General features: G+C 34.7%; 1 protein-coding gene across 1 annotated transcript in view; it reads right to left on the reverse strand.

The window, feature by feature from the left end:
* MALRD1 (MAM and LDL receptor class A domain containing 1) overlaps nucleotides 1-14,807 on the reverse strand; it is a gene marked incomplete at both ends in the record, with an annotated part of 583,874 nt that overhangs the window by 156,700 nt on the left and 412,367 nt on the right. The gene's annotated exons all lie outside the window — the stretch shown is intronic.

Genomic DNA, 14,807 nt, shown 5'->3' on the forward strand with positions numbered 1-14,807 from the left:
TGTTTCTCCTGTTTGTCTCCAATTTGGAGGCAGTGGTTTGTCTTTGACCTCAATTCTCTAACAGATCAGGAAGAGTTGTTGATTTTTAGTTTATTCAGCTTTTTGTCTTGTTATGGGGATGGGAATAATGACTTCCAAATGACTTACATGACAGATGAGAAACTGAAAGTTACTTGTATCTATTTTTTAAAAAATGTTCCTTACTGAAAATATTTCTCTTCGCTAAGAACCCTTATAATGTCTGGCAAAATAAAGAAAAAAATCCTAATCAAGAAAAATAACCAAGGAACATGACATGTGGATTATTATAGCAAGATTTTCCTCAGTATAAATGAGTGGTAGTGGAAATAATTTGAAAAGTTGAAAAGTCTCCCTATTGCATCAGTGAACAGTCTTCTATCTTCATTGTCCTATGAAATATATTTTATGTGCTAGCAAATAGTGGATTAGGAAAATTGTATACACTATTTTAATTCAGCAATGAAACAGTTTTCTGAATTTTCTTTCACATTTCTTTGCAAGGATGTCACTTGTTTGTTTTCTTGTTTGGAAAATGAAGTCATATATGTGTCATGCACAACCAAGATACACCTACACTCCATCTGTCAAACCTACCAAGAACCGTGGCTTATTCATTAAGAACATACATTCTTTAAACCCATGCTATTTTAAAAAATTTAATTAATTTATTTTTTATACAGCAGGTTCTTATTAGTTACCTATTTTATACACATTAGTGTATATATGTCAATCCTAATTGCCCAATTCATCACACCACCACCACCCACCCCCGTCACCTTCCCCCCTTGTAAACCCATGCTATTTTGATTAAACAAGAACATCTAAGTTTTCCTTCACCTTATTACTTTTTACACTCCTGATGACTTCCAGTAAATTTAGACTACACTTTATGAAACATGCTTTAAAACATTACCCTGAATGAGGAAATATAATACAATTAGCTATAATAATTACTTTTTTATATAGTTAAGACTTTATTGAAAATATGGAATCTATTCAACCTATACTGGATGTAAAGAAATAGCCTTGATCTAGTTCCAAATAAGGTAAATTAATGTTAACTATGTTTGTACGAAACTATTCCACATTTAGTAGCTCAGCTCTTAAATAGTATGGCATACATAATGAGACTGATGAACTTCTAACTCAAAAGCAGATTATGTTTAATTCAGACAGCAAATATATTTCATTCTATGCTTTACTGCTAACCTGATGCTGAAGGTCAAATATTTAGGGCAGTGGGAAAAAAGTAATTGTGTTCACTGACACAAATTTAATCTGTTTTACAAAGTTAGGAATTCTCCCAATACCTTTTTCACAGCGGCCCAGGTGGGGAGCAATACTGCAGTTTTGTTTATTAAGTATTTAAGTCCAAAGAACTTAATGCTTATTGGTATTCCAACAATATTACAGGCATTTAAAAACTAAAACACACAAACTGAAAACAAATTATTTCATTCTTAATTAGCCACAGTTACCTTCTATTGGAATGTGTGCCTACTGGGCACACATTCTCAAACCTTGAAATCAGATCGAAAACCCTCACCTTCATTCCCTATTTCACATTTATCTTTCCCAGTACTTACTTTTTCTTACAGCAACTACTGAAAAGCAGTTTAGCAAAGATACATCACTGAAAAGAACGTGGGACAATCTGATGTTTGTATTTTAGGGCTATATCATGGAACTCAGTGTAAAAAAAAAAAAACAGCAAAAAAACTATAGTTCACTGGGGATGATAATTATCCATCATTTCACTGCAGTATACTTATTTCAGTACAAGACAAACAACGTTATATACGGCGTAACATCAAAGTTAGCAATTCCAATTATTAGTTAGGGGACTTGGGGTGAGTTTCCAAAGCACACCCCACCTGGTCTCTTCTGATTTGCATATTCAATTTTGGTCTTACAAAATCCCACAGTCAAACACAAAAATTAGAAAGTCAATTGCTCTGTGATGTATTAGCGCATGTAAATGTAAAGTTTTATCCATTAAAAAATTTAAGATTGCAAGACCGAGCATGGCAATTTAGAAGCCACCATTGCAAATTTGGTCTTTGGGGATTTTAAATTCTAGAACTCAAACATATGTAAGTCTGACTTTGTAAATGGAATAGACTTGTTGCAATGTCATATTTTTTCTGGAGAATCATCAACGTGAAAAGTTGCTTAGCCTCTTAAAATTATTAATAGAAATTTATGAATTATCCAGGAACTATGTACTGTATCACAAAATTATAAAACCTTACATTGAATTATATTTTCAGAAATAGACTCGTTCTTTATCTAGCAAGCTCAGACTAGACCCACTTTCGAACATTTATAAACTTTCAGTTGCTTCGTTGAGAATTACCTATTTATAGGTAAATTACCTATTTATATCTAGCAAAATCCTTGGGGAAGGTCAAGAGGAATCTAGCCTCCCACACAAAGTTCAGAACTTGTTAAAACAGATAATAAAACTGAAAAGTCTCAGCTGCCACAACATAGTTAGAATTTAATGATAAATCATTAAACCAGCTTTATTTAAATGTAACTATATGGAATGATCAACAACATTCATTCATGGGACAGATTTCTACAGAAGCGGAATTTTTTGTTTGTTGGTTTGATTTTGGACTGTTTCACAGCTTTCTACTGGGCATTTAAAATGTTACTTAACTCTCATATATTAGACAGTATGCATTCAATTAAGTTTGTAAAATCTATCATACTTTAATTAAACACTACTAGATGTAATACTCTAGAACATAGGCATTCACTAAATATTGTCTGAATTTTACCTCTCCTCATACTTTCTGCCTCCTGATATTTTCTGTAAATTTTCAGATTAATACTTCAATTTTGCTTGTACCTGTGTAATGATTACAAGTTCTTAAGATTCTTAGGGTATAGCTTTTATATTTCACATCTTAATTAGTTAAAATAAGAACTGGATAGAAATTTCTCATGAATGTTCAATTTTTTACCTTAAAAACTTTAAAGAATTGGACATGTTTTCAAAAATTGACTTAATGTCAAATAAGGTAAGTTCAGCATCAAAGTGTACTTTGTTCAAATCACTACTGTTTCTTGACATTAGATGCCAAAATATATTAGCCACATTCAGAATCCATCACCATGTTTCATGGACATTCTTTTTTAACTTTGGTGTTTGTAGAGAGTAAAGCTTCTAATTTGTCTTTTAGATGTTATTAGCTACAATCTTGAGTTTTCAAAAATGTTTCATTGAGTTATTATGCCATAAGGTAATAAATTTGACATGTCTTTTAAAAATAGACAGTTAATACTTTTAAAAGAAAGCTGTATTTTTAAAGCTCCAGTGCCCTCAACAGAATCATACTCGTTTGCACTAGGGTCAAATCATAAAAGACAATTTCCCACTTCAAGTGATCTGAATTGATTCCCTGTTTTAAATTGGAGGCAATTTTCATCTTTTTTTTTTCTTGCTCATAAAATAAAGCTGCCTAATGCTTTTTTTTTTTTTTAATGCGATGCAATATGTCTTTCTTTCAAGATAGCAAATTCTCCCTTCCTCAGAGTCAGACTTACTTAGCTGGGCTCTACATTCTCTATAATTTCTACCTGTTTCTCACTCTAAAATAGAAGGGTGCATAATGACTATCAGTTGAAATGCCCTCAATCTCTTTTTTTACTTTCATTCCCCCTGCCCCCAGATTTTCAAGGTGCTGGCTATTTGCATCTGCAAGTTTTACAGCCTGTGAAATGTAAACATACTCAGAGAACAAAAGTTTCCTCAAAGTTGTCAAAATGGCAACCACAGATACAGCGCCTCTCAAGTCAAATGAAATTTTCTCATGGTATTTGATAAACATTGTCTGTCATTATATCACTTCTATTTGCTTTTTGTAGAGCTGTGTAATGAACAGATTTGGCATTTCTTTATTTTTACCCTTTCCAACAGTTTATTCTACAGACATTATTCTCTTGAGAGTCATTATTACCTATTTTTTAAAACATGTTTTTCAGCTCAATGTCTCATTTCAGTACTATTTACTATTACCAAATTTGGTGCTGCAAGTTTTCCCCCTCAGTATGCAATGTTCTGATATAAAAGTGAAGCTTCTAGTTGTGACATGCCAACACAGGGTAGATTCATCTTATTTTGAAAGCTTCTAATTTGCTCAGAAGCAAGAATGTCTCAATCACACGAAGATGAAATATGAATGGAATTGGCTGGTTCTTCCTATAAGTCTAGGAATTTCAAAGGACTCTGTAGTTCTTGATCCTTATACTAAAAGAACACTGAACATCTTTATGTGTCTTTTCTTGTCAAGATGCCTTTGGAAACATTATTGGCTTAATAGCATTTCTGTAACGATTTCATTTGCCAAGTTGAGATTAAAAAGTAAAATAAAAATATAAATCATAAACCCTTTTCTTTAGGTAAGTGAGATATGGTAAGAACTTTGATTTTGTTTGATCCATTATATGGAAAGCAAATAAGAAGAGAATATTTATTCTTATGGAAACAGAAAACAGGATTATCATATTCTTTTAATAAATAAATAGCAGAAACTGTGGGCTGGATTTTCCACTAGTTAAGCCTGCAGGTACTGGAGGCTTTGATTCGAATCCTGACTCTTCCACTTATTAGGTATGTGACCTTGGGCAGCCTATTTAAATTCTCCAGGACTCAGAAGCAATAAGATAATTATAGTAGGTACTTTAACCTCATGGGGTTGCAGTAAAGATTAAACGATACACTACATGTAAAGTGCTTAGAACACAGCTGCAAATTATTATTACTCTCATGAAAAATTTAAAGAATAGATATAAATATGATTTTAGCAGTGGAAATAATCATTTAATAATTGATTAAATAATCAATCACAAGTTACTGATTGGATAACTATTATATAGAAGACACCATGTCTTGCATTTGGATGTTAGGGGGATGGACAAGTTATGACTGGGAAAATACCCAAAAGACTCTAAGAAAAAAAGCTAACAATATGTACTATTTAGAAGATAAGCTCTGGGTCAGACTAGCTGGGTTCTAATCCAAACTCTGATACTTGTGAGCTTTATGACTTTGGGAAAAACACGAAATTCCCGCTGTCTCTCATATTCATCATCTATCAGATGGGGATGGTAATAATAATAATAATGATATACAGCTCATTGGGTACTGTGAGCATAAAATACCAAGTATTGATGTAGATCATAATTGCTATGCAGTTCAACAGATAAAAGATGGCTTAAATTTGGTGGATATAGAAAGACTTCAAAAAAGATAGTAGATTATATTAGTATATTAAAGAATACAGTGGAGATGAAGTAGGCAAAGAAAGTTGTATAGGAATGGGAAAAGATTATTTTAAAAAAAACAATGGGGGAAGACTTCTGGTTTCCAGTCCAGCATGTAAGGAGCTTCGAAAGCTTCAGTTTCATCTTCACAACAACAAAAACTCAAAAAACTCTTCTTAGATCCTTCAGAGAATAGAGATCACAGGGGAAACTGCTGCCCCCAAACTGAAGAGACAACAGGCAGATACAGACAGTGACAACTTAGCAAAGCAGAAACTTGGGGAAAGGAACGGTGGCTGGAGCCTGTACTGGGTGAGGAAAAGGTAAACTGTAATTAACAAACTGCTGGAAGCTCAGTGTGGGAAAGCTGGAGGGATATGAACTCTAGGGGGACCAGTCTTAGTGGCACCCCAACAATGTTACCTCCAGGAGCCCTACCAAGTTCTCACTGTGAAGACTGGAGAGAAAAATCTCCTCTGCTTCTTACAGGGAGAGGGGGAAAAGTAGCCATTTGGAAATGTGCCTAATTTTCTTGGCAAATTCTAGATTTTCTATCTCACCTAAGGGGTCTGGGATGGGGTCGGGTAGGGTGAGAGTAGTCACAGTGAAAGGACGCAGACTCACTAAAAGACTGAGCTCAAACCATAGGATTGTAGAATGCTTCCATTCCTCTGATCTTACACTCAGCACCTTTCCACCCCATCATCACATCCGTAGGGCTCCTACATACTAACAGGGAACTGTACTGAAAGAGCATCAACTCTCAGACCTTATTTAAGAAGTCTGGGACACGAAGATACAAGGGAGACAAAAACAAGGACACCAGAGGAAACTTTACCTTCTGTCATCTACAGCTGCAGTAACTAGTAAACACAACCTTACTCCTAGCCAGGTAAACAAAAAACCTTATACTACAGGCCTGCTTACCTTGATTCCTTCAAACCAATTCATCATGTTCGCCATTGACACAAAATTACAGGTCATACTAAAAAAATGATATGGCCCAAAGTTGACATTTATAATACACAAAGCATATTTGAGGGATAAGAACACAGTTTGTAGAAGAATAATAGATGAAATCAGAAATGCAATTTGGGAAAGAGCATAGGAAGACTTTAAAGCCAATTAAAAGGCAATGAAGAGCTTCTGATAATTTGGAGAACAGGAGTCATTATTTAGGGATATTAACCCTGCATCAATGTGAAGAGTGGCCTGGCTTAGGAGAATATTTGTATGGAGATGAGTTGCCTTGACAGGTGCAATAGCCCAGGAGTTAACTAAGATGACAGAGGTGGAGATGCAAAGAAAGAAAAGGATATAAGTCGAGAAGGAAGAGGTGACAATTTGCAATTCAGAGAGAATTAACTGTGTTGATGATAATGTTAATAACCCAAATAATAAAATCAGGAGTAGGAGACTCTTTTTTTTTTTTTTTACATCTTTATTGGAGTATAATTGCTTTACAATGGTGTGTTAGTTTCTGCTTTATAACAAAGTGAATCAGCTATACATATACATATATCCCCATATCTCCTCCCTCTTGCGTCTCCCTCCCACCCTCCCTATCCCACCCCTCTAGGTGGTCACAAAGCACAGAGCTGATCTCCCTGTGCTATGTGGCTGCTTCCCACTAGCTATCTATTTTACATTTGGTAGTGTATATATGTCAGTGCTACTCTCTCACTTCAGCCCAGCTTACCCTTCCCCCTCCATGTGTCCTCAAGTCCATTCTCTATGTCTGTGTCTTTATTCCTGTCCTGCCCCTAGGTTCTTCAGAACCATTTTTTTTTTTTAGATTCCATATATATGTGTTTGCATACGGTATTTGTTTTTCTCTTTCTGACTTACTTCAGTCTGTATGACAGACTCTAGGTCCATCTACCTCACTACAAATAACTCAATTTCATTTATTTTATGGGAGATTCTTTCTTACAGGAAGGTAAGTATGAGTCTGAATATGTGACTTGGAGATACTGGCAATTGAAAATATGGGATGGGGTTGTGGAAATAAGGGCTACATAAATGCAGGAATGAGCAAATTTTGAGCACTGAGAGAATAAAACCTCTAAGTAAGCAAAATATGTAGGAAAAGACATAAAAAGTCCAAGTCAGAATATTGGGTGAGACTCACAATTAGGTCTTAGAAGGAGAAAGAAAAAGCACAAAATATGAATATAACATTAGGGGAAAAATCACAGTCCGCTGTACTGAAAACACAGATGAACACTTCCAGAAGGTGTGGATTGATCAAATGTAGCATTAGAAGAATCAGGTCATTATGATTATGAAATCAATAAAGTCCTCAAAGACAGCTAGAATACAAGCTCCATGAGGGTCAGGAATGTATTTGATAAACAATTATCTCTACAGTTTTACATCAGTGACCAAAAGTCAGTGACCAATAATTATATGCTGAAGAAATAATATTTTTTGCAGAAGACAGATTGTAGGGAGTCAAAGAAGATGTGTGTAGTGAGGTAGGGGATACAAACAATGTGTTGGAAATGGTAATTGGAGATTAAAAAACAATAATACTTAGATGGGAAACAAAGTTAAGGTTAGGTAGTTAGGTATTTCATTTTGTTTTTCTCTTTTTTTTTAATTTTGTTTTTAAGGTAAGAGAATTGTGATGCTTGAAGGCACAAAGTAGTGATAAAGAGGCAATTTAAGGACACACAAAAAAGGAGGTAAATACAAGGAGGCAAGGTTCTGAGAAGATAGAAAGGGATAAGCTTAATGGTTCATTGTTTTATTGAGAAATAAAGTCTGTAAATAAATATGCATTTATAGCACAGGGAGATCATATCGGTGCTTTGTGACCACCTGGAGGGGTGGGGTAGGGAGGGTGGGTGGGAGGGAGACGCAAGAGGGAAGGGATATGGGAACAGATGTATACGTATAACTGATTCACTTTGTTAAAAAGCAGAAACTAACACACCATTGTGAGGCAATTATACTCCAATAAAGTTGTAAAAAAAATAAATAAATATGCATTTAGTAAATTCCTTTTAGAGAAACTATGATTCCTGGATACTTTTAAAATGATAACTAACCAGAAAGATTTTCAGATTATTTATTCAGGGTTTAATCTTGCCCTACAGGATTCTAAAAGAATTGCTTCATTCACATGCTTTTCACTGAACACCATGTCTCACAGATGATACCTGTTGGCATTTCAAAAAAAAGAAAGCATCATGTGGGTCCTACCTGAAACAATTATTAAGTATTCCTGGAAGTATTTTAAGTGAACACAGACAAAACAAAGAAAAGAAAAACAGAAATTAAGATTTTGTTTCTCCCCAGAGGCAGAAAAACGTGATATAAGTTACTTGGGGTATTGATTCAAATGGTACATGTGGGGACTTCCCTGGTGGCGGAGTGGTTAAGAATCTGCCTGCCAATGAGGGGGACACAGGTTCGAGCCCTGGTCTGGGAAGATCCCACATGCCACAGAGCAACTAAGCCCATGCGCCACAACTACTGAGCCCGGGCTCTAGAGCCCACGTGCCACAACTACTGAAGCCCGCGCACCTAGAGCCGTGCTTCGCAACAAGAGAAGCCACTGCAATGAGAAGCCCATGCACCACAACGAAGAGTAGCTCCACTCACCGCAATTAGAGAAAGCCCACACGCAGCAACAGACCCAAGACAGCCATAAATAAATACATTAAATAAATAAATAAAACACAAATTGTACATGTGGATGATTGGTAGTGGTTCAAGCTTTGACACCAGCATTGCTTTTTGGCAACAAAATGGAAATCACTGTCAGATCATGAGAGCTTAAGACACATAGAGGACTTATAGCTGATCTGGGCTTGTTCTTGCTGTCTAAACATCACCAAAGTCAAGTTTACCCTTTGTCTCAGAGTAAAATAAGGAAAAGAGGAATAACTCTGGCTTAACCACTCAATTCATGAAGAGAACTGCCCTTGTTTTCTCACTTCATGAAGATGAAGTGAGAAAGATAATTGCCTTTATTCTAACTCTGATTGACAAACAAATGATGAGTGTCATTCATTGCCTTTTTGCAATGGTTTAGAGAAATCTAAACCTGCAAGACATATTCTGAGATTTATCAGCCAAAAAAGTCTCCTGTTTTTTTTTCCTTGGCATTGCTGTATATTTGGAGTGGAATGTTTGTAGTTCTAAAAAGTAACACAAGACAAAGAGAGTAGAAATGATACTGAACTGTGGTAAGAAAATGGCAACTAGAGTAAATAAGAAATATAGGAAAAAATACTTGTTTGCTTTGAGCTATTTTATACTGATAAAATGCCATCTTCCAACATTTTTGTGTTTTAGAAGAGAAACTACTGAGTATTCTTCACTTATCTGATCATCACATTTTACATTTCAGTAAGTTTTGAGAATGTCATATTAAGCCTTAGAGACTAAGGGTTACAAATGTAGGCTTTTGCTTTAGAGAGACATGGGTCCCAGTGCTGGATTCCACTAGTGTCTTCTGTGTGGCCGGGGGCAAGTTATTTATTCTCTCTGTGCACCCATTTCCTCTGCTGTAAAACTTCAAGGTATTGTGAGGATAAAACAAGAAAGCCAGAAGAAAGCCAGGGACCTGGTGATCGGTACTCAGTGAATACCAGCTACATAGACACAACAATTTTTGACAACAAGACTTGTTCTATTTAGTTACATTTAACAATTATCAATTTTTAGTAGTAAAAAGAAATAAATGATAACAATAAAAAACCTCTCTTCATCTGCACTGTATGAAAGTAGACTCTTTAGTACTCTTTCATTCTAAAGTATATAATTACTGAATTAATACATTTTTAGAAAATATCAGAGCCAAACTTCTTTTGCAAGATGATATTAAAGGTTACCAAAAGTTATAATAAAGTCAGAAGAATATGTTATGCTATTTATTACTATTCATTTTATCCTAATATTCTATGTCTCCTTTTACCTAATGCTTATATGTTTTGGGGGCAACTGAGGAGAAAAGTAAAGGGGAAAGAATAAGGAGGTACAAATAGCAGGAAATGAGAAAAAAATACTAATATTCATAATATACATATACTCTATAATGCATAACTTGAGCATAAAGAAAAAATATTGACAATGAAAGAAAGTTAGAATAACTACATAAATATTTTGTTGTTATGCTAAACATAAAGGGATCTATCTAGGTCAAGCCAAAGAAACAGCTCTAAAATTAAATAGAACAGAGAAAGCTTTCAAAAGAATCTGAGATAAATTCAGAGATCCCACATGATACCAGATCCAATTATGGGGATAATGCTGTCTAATTCATTGTTAAAGCAGAGCATCCAAAGGAAATAAATTTATATGACCAGTAAAGGCCCAGGTGGCCACGCTGGCCATGCTGATGATCATGCTGATGTCATAGTTGTGGTGATGGTTGTAGTGGTGGTGGTGTTTGAGATTCATGATGCAATGATTGCCACTATTTTCAACTCGATTCTGTAGTAAGACAAAGTTCTTCCTATTCAAGAAGCTTCAGAATATGGCTGTCTAGTTGTGAAACAACTAAATATTGTAAGGAAAGCATCATTCTACCAACAAAAATTATTGCATTATATAGTACGTAAGAAAAAATTTTAAGGTGATTACTTGAAAATGTAGGTCCTATAAGAATTAATATGCAATGTATACATACAGGTCTGGGATCGTTTTGTATAGTGAGTTATGTAGACAAGACCTGTCATCATAGGGATGTTAACACACAGTCATAACTCTTGCCTAACTGGTATTTCCCAACTCTGTAATTTCATAAAAACAATAGACTATCAACTTTGAACCTTAACTACATATTAGAAAAAAAAAACATATAGAAGACAAATGAAAGAAAATATGGAAATAAAGAAAGACATTGTTTTTTCTCTTTGAAAGTTATGGAAGAAGGAACCACCATATTTGTGCAATAATTCAGAAAGCAGTATTTTGAACATAGAGACTACTGATACCACAAGAAAAACTGCATGATAAGGTTTAATTATTAGGATGTAATATACACAATATAATATTATGAAGATAATCACCCCACTTTACTTTTTATATGTTCTTTTTTCTTTCAAAGTACCTTTTGCTTAAAGTAGACTTGAAGTTAAATATAGATAATTTTTGCAGTTTCTAGTGGCAAGTGTGTGAATTCATAAGCAAGAGATTGCCCATCTTCGAAGATATCCAGATATGGATACTTTTCAGTATTTCTTTAGTCAATTCAAGTGGTTTTTTTTCACTTGAGAGACAAGAAAGCCTTCTCTATGTATGCAATGTAATATAGAACAGAACTGTCCAACAGAAACAAACAGTGAGTCACATGTGGTTTTAGAATTTTTAGCAACACATTTAAAAAAGTAAAAGGAAATAGGTTAGTCTTTAGTAATACATTTTATTTAACCCCATGTTCCCCAAATGCTATCATTTCAACATATAATCAGTGCACAAATTATTAATGAGATATTTTTAAAATTCTATTTTCTTTTGAACTCCATCTTCGAAATGCAGTGTGTATTTTACACTTAAAGCACATCTCAATTTGGACCAGCCACATTTCAAGGATTCAACAGTTCCATGTCACTGGTGGCTATCATATCAGACAGTGTAGGCTATAAAAGAAAGCCTTTTAGTCAGAGAGTTCAATATTCCAATTCCCCTGCCCACTTACCCTTGTGGCTTGGTCAAGTTTTTTAACCTTTCTAAGAATTTAGTATCTTCTACATCACAGTGTATTAAAAGGATTAAATAAGATAACAGATGCAAACCTTTTACCCTTTCTGACCCTTAGGAAACATTTAACATATGTTAGTTCTCTTTTTCTAAATCTCTCTGAATTTTCTCCTTATTTTTTTGAAAAATAAAATCCTTTTGTTTGGATTTTCGTGAACGGATAAGAACAACAACTATTCAACATCCATCCACAGCCCTTTAGGAAACAGCAATGCAGGCACCCTCATTCTAGTGGCTACACAGAAAAATGCCTTTAACTTATAGCACCTTCCCACCCTTGTAACTCCTAGGCTACTCTCCACTGGTTCCTGGTTCCTGGTTGATCCTTCTTTGAAGGCTCCACTTTTCCTTATTTTCCTCATAGTAATTAACTTCCCAGAAACTATACAAGCTTTTTATTTATAATGCTTGATATTGATTTTCTATTCCTCTCTGCTACAATGCCAGCCACATGACAGCAGAGATCCTTTTTTGATTTATTCAATATATATTCCAAATAACTAGAACAGCAGCTAGCAAAAAATGGGTTCAATGGCTATTTGTTGAATGAATGAATGACTGCAAAAACATTTTTTCACCATGCCAACGTAATTCATTTTATTGGGCATCACGCGCCTGTAGAAACTCTTCCATTTAGTCACATGTGTTTTTAAAGGGATGGCTGAAGCATCACACAAATCCGAGCTGTTTTCCTTTAACACTCTTCTCAGACTTTAATGTGATGATGATGATGATGATGATGATGAAGAGTAGTAGTATGTTAGTAATTAACTTCCCTTGAAGTATCCAAAAAATGTCCATTTTAAGCAGAAATTTGCTGTGAACCGGTACCATAATAAATTCCAGTGTATTGTTTAAGGATCAGATAAAATAAAAGAAGTAGATATTTACAAATCATATACTTTGATTCTCTGAGTATCATTTGAAAATCCAGTGAAGAGAATATTTTTATTATTGTTTTCGTGTCTTCATTTCTACCTTGTGTACAAATCCCTTAGTGTTTTCTGAATATCCAGTTCTTATTTCATGCTAGATGTCATATTGCCAGGGCCTTTTTCACTTAAGTTGCATTCATATTTTTGGGGAACTATTTTTTAAAACGTCTTTATTTTGGGAAATTTCAAATTTATACCAAAGTATAAAAAATAGTGTAATGAAATCCCATCTACCCAAAACCTAGCTTCAACAATTTCAACCCATGATCAGTCTTGTTTCCTCTATATTACCACCCACAACCTCAATACCACTAGATTACTTGAAAGTAACCCTAAATATCAAATTACATCATCTTTATATACTTCAGTATATATTTCTACAAGATTAGAACTCTTTTTTCTTAACTATTATATCACATTTAAAGATGAACTATACTTCCTTACTATAATTAAATATTTAATCAGTAGGAAACATATTTTATATGTTAATATAGATATAAGCATATTTATTGGAACATATATGTATACATGGGAATATATATATATTCCCAACTTTTTATATAATGTTGCACATAGAAATGATTATACTCCTATAGCATGCTGCAATAAATGGAAGAGGGTAGTTGCAGTTTGTTTTCAAATCAAAGTCTTCCACATGGGCATCTGATTGGCAGTTTTCATCCTAAGCACATGACAAGTTGGGTGATACAGGACTCTAAAGGCTCAACAGTAAACAGAGCAGTAGCTTTCTAAAGAGCGATGAGAACATATGACAAATGTCTACTACACTGAGTTATCTATTTCCTCCAGGGATAACTGTTCTCTTTTCACGTCCTTATCTTTCTCTTTCATGACATTGGTTTTCTTTAAAGGCCTGGTAATTCTTGGTTATCCATTTCAACTCTTTTTTGTTTTTTTCTTAAATTTTTATTGGAGTATAGCTGATTTAGAATGTTGAGGTAGTTTCAGGTATACAGCAAAGTGAATCTGTTAATACATATACATATATCCATTCTTTTTTAGATTCTTTTCCCATATAGGCCATTACAAAGTATTGAGTAGAGTTCCTTGTGCTATACAGTAGGTCTTTATTAGTTATCTATTTAAAATATAGTAGTGTGTATGTGTCAATCCCCATCTTCTAATTTATCCCCACCCCTTACCTCTGGTAACCATAAGTTTATTTTCTACATCTGTAACTCTATTTCTGTTTTGTAGATAAATTCATTTTTAGCCCTTTTTTAGATTCCACATATAAGTAATATCATATGATATTTGTCTTTCTCTGCCTGACTTACTTCACTCAGTATGACAATGTCTAGGTCCACCCATGTTGCTGCGAATGGCATTATTTCATTTCAACTTTTGAATGAAGGCCTTTGTTGCTTAGTATATAGGTAACAGGAAAGAATTTCCGCTGCTGTTATACAGAACTGTTTCCCCACCAAGCTCTCCTTTGACTGGAAGAATGAAGAGAAGGTGCTGGACAGGTGGGTTGGTCATGTAGCCACACAGACGTCCCTATGGGGCAGTAGTTCTCAACCTTGGATACACATTAGAAACTTATGGGGAGTTCTTAAAAATCTTGCTGCTCAGGCCACAACATTGACCAATTAAGTCAGAATCTTGGTGGGTGGATCCAGATATTATTACTTTGTTTAAACTCTCCAGCTGATTCTAATATTCAGCCAAGATTGAGAAGGACTGTCCTTGGTTGTGAGACCAAGTGGTCGGCAGGCATGCAAACTGCAATGCTCCAATTTTTTATTCTTGGATAGAGTTATCTTTCTTTACTTCCTCCTGCAAACCTATAGTGTTGATCCTGTGCAGCCCCATGTATGACCCTGTCTCTTTTTCAGGACC

Source organism: Hyperoodon ampullatus (assembly GCF_949752795.1).
Source record: "Hyperoodon ampullatus genome assembly, chromosome: 3".
NCBI classification, from domain to species: Eukaryota; Metazoa; Chordata; class Mammalia; order Artiodactyla; family Ziphiidae; genus Hyperoodon; species Hyperoodon ampullatus.